Genomic DNA, 3,764 nt, shown 5'->3' with positions numbered 1-3,764 from the left:
ATTATTCCCTTGTTTGTAGGTATTTTGGTTGCTTTCTGTTGTTTTAACCGGTGCATTTGTGATAAATATGTGTGAGGATAAGCCGTTTAGTTCTGCTTGGTTTTGAACTTGGTGTAAATGGCACACAGCGTATCTTCTTCCGTGGCTTGCTGCCTTCCACATGCTTCCAATTCACCCACTGATGTGTGTGGCTTTAGTGTATTCACTTCCACTGCTGTGAAATGCCATTGTTGGAATATACCACGTTTTATTTACCCAATTTCCTGTAGAAGGATGTCTAGATCATTTCAGTTTCTTCTTCTTTTTTTTTTTGCTATTGCAAACCATAGTACAAAAAATTCTTAACCACGTCCTCTGGTGCTCACCAGCCAAGGCTGCACATGTGCAGGGGTGGAATTCAGGGTCCTAGGGCCTGTGTGTGGTGCCTTTTACTCAGTAGAGCCAAGAAAACAATTGTACCAGTTTACTTTGGAGCCTAGAAGCTAGAGCAGAGTCTTTTCAGGGGTCGTGTTAAGTTTAGAAAAGGGGGCTCCAGGGTGTTAACTAACTAGTAAGCCCTGAGATTAACCTTGGGAAATAGCGTTCCCTAAGTGTAGTCATTCACATAGCAGCGCTCAGACTTGATAGTTTATCTCCGGAGCTGAGCCTCCAAGGCTGGAAACACTTGCTCAGCTGTTGACCAACATCCCAGGAGACGGGATCCTCCTACGGGACGCAGGGGAACCAAGAAACCTTGACGTGATCTCACCACACCTGGGAGACTTGGCATCTTGGCCGGAGCACGTGGACCTGGGGGATTTCTTAGGCGTGTGTCCTTCCCGGCGGCAGGAACCGCATCTGTCAGCCCTGAATTCAGGCTGTGGGTGTAACTGATGGGAGGCGGCTAGGGCCTGATTGGAGTTCTGCCACTCTCCCCACACGTTCTTCCTTCCACCAATATTCATCTTCCTTCTTTTAAATTTTTGATTAAAAATTTTGATTAAAATACTGAAAGTTCAAAATTCAAAATATAAAATCATACAAACAAAAGTCTTGCCCCCGCTCCTGACTCCCGCGTGCCTGGTCCTTTCTCTGAAAGATAACCACTTTTATTAATTTCTTATTCATCCTTCTGAAGTCTTCTTTATGTACAAGCAAACATGAATATAAAGTCTAATTTAAGCCTCCGACTATAGAAAAGATAGCACACTATATCCACAATTCTGCCTGTTCACGTAACAATGAGTCTTCGATATCTATTCCATGTCATTACCCAGAACCTTTCGCCATCGTTTATTTTCATAGCTGTGTGGTATTCTATCGTATTCCACAATATTTGTTCATCATCTACTATGCACCAATCTCTATGCTGAGTGCTGGGGTGAAAACGATGAGTCAAAACAGGCCCTGCCTTCAGGGAGTACAGGCTCAGGGTGAACAGACCAACAGCTATGATAAAGAGTGGCAGGTGCCTTCCTTCCAAAAATATTTATTGAGTCCCAGCCACTCGTCAGGCGTTGCTCTGGGCCCAGGGGAGACGATGGTGAATAAACCGATGAAAATTTCTGCCCCGTGGTGCTCCCAGCCTAGGGGAGCTGCTGTAGGGGCAGCTGGCCAGCCCTGACCTGGTCTGGCATCAGGGAAGCCTTACTGGAGGAAACGATGATGTTTTAGCTGATCGCTACCAGCTAAGGAGGAATTAGCCAGGGGAAGAGCCAGAGAGGGGCCAGTGTTCCCCACAGAGGTCCCCCGCTGGCCAGCAGGAGGTGAGAGGCGTCCCCGGTGGCTGAGAGAGGTTCCTACGTTGGGAGCACTGGGGGAGGCGCAGGCAGTGGCCCACGACAGAAGGCCCTGTGGACCACAGAGGGACTTTGTCCTTGTGGACAGCACTGGGATGGCTGCCATGTGGAGTGGCTAGGAAAGGGACAAGAGGGCAGGCAGGAGGCCCGTGGGAGGGGGAGCGTGGTCTAGGCAAGGCCTGCAGGTCAGCGGACCCAGGTGGGGCAGGGGCAGCAGAGAAGGGACTGGATTCAAGAGAATGGTGCGGTGCTGTTGACTGGACTTGTGGGACATGAAGCGGAGGGAGAGGAGGCCTCATGCCTGGAACGCGGGCAAGCGCCCCCCGCGGGCTGTTCTGGGCTCCCCCCTAGCGTGTCATGATGCCTGCCCCGGCCCAGTGCCCCTGCACCCCTTGCAGTTGTTGTGGCCTCCTCCCGTGTCAGGAGCCAATGGTAACCGTTCTGCCCTGCAACATGCTAGTCCCTACCTGCTCTCCACCACAGCACACACATCACACCACACACACACGCCACACCACACACACACGCCACTCATACACACACACCACACACACACCCCCACGCCACTCACGTTACACCACACACACACACCACTCACACACACGCACACACACACACACCACTCACACACGCCACACCACACACACTCCACACCACACACACACGCCACACACACCACTCACACACATGCCACACCATACCCCCCCACACCACTCATGTCACACCACACGCACACACACACACCACTCACACACGCCACACCACACACACACCCCCACGCCACTCACGTTACACCACACACACACACCACTCACACACACGCACACACACACACACCACTCACACACGCCACACCACACACACTCCACACCACACACACACGCCACACACACCACTCACACACATGCCACACCATACCCCCCCACACCACTCATGTCACACCACATGCACACACACACACACCACTCATACACACACACCACACACACTCCACACCACACACACACGCCACACACACCACTCACACACATGCCACACCATACCCCCCCACACCACTCATGTCACACCACACGCACACACACACACACCACTCGTACACACACACCACACACACTCCACACCACACACATCCCCCCACACACACCACTCACACACATGCCACACCATACCCCCCCACACCACTCATGTCACACCACACGCACACACACACACCACTCACACACGCCACACCACACACACACCCCCACGCCACTCACGTTACACCACACACACACACCACTCACACACACGTCACACCACTCACACACACTTCACCACACACACACCACATGACACACGGAGCACATGACACACACACCACACGATGCACCACACGCACACACGACACACATTCACCACACCACTCACATGCACACACACCACACACATACCACATGCACACCCACACACCACACCACACACACCACACACCCCCCCCACACCACACCCCCCCACACGCACCACTCACATAGACACACACACACATACCACACACCATTCACACACACCACATGTACCACACACCACACACACGCACACCCCACACATATAGACACACATTGCACCACACATGCAAACACACATGCGAACACTCCCTACCTCACAGAGTCCTGGTACTTGAACTAAACGTCCTGCCTAACCTGGTCCTTGCACCCCACCCCCAGCACACATCCTAGAGGGAGCCCCCAGGTGTGCACGCAGCATACATGTCCTCGTGTCCAGAGCCCACTGTCACAGCTGGGCCTGCCGTGCTTGGCCATTAGTTTTGGGTGTCACTGTTAGCATGGCTGTGTTCTGTGGCCACTACTGGACTGTGCACTCCTGGGAGCAAGACCACATTGTGGTGCCTGCCATGTCCCTGACTCTGCCGGGATTGGCTGTGGCGTGGATGGGGCAGTGAGGAAACCTCTGCCGAGAGGGAGCAAACAGGAGAAAAAGCTGGCATTT

The sequence above is a fragment of the Equus asinus genome, chromosome 25 (assembly GCF_041296235.1).
Source record: "Equus asinus isolate D_3611 breed Donkey chromosome 25, EquAss-T2T_v2, whole genome shotgun sequence".
NCBI classification, from domain to species: Eukaryota; Metazoa; Chordata; class Mammalia; order Perissodactyla; family Equidae; genus Equus; species Equus asinus.
Note: the sequence above shows the minus strand (reverse complement) of the source record.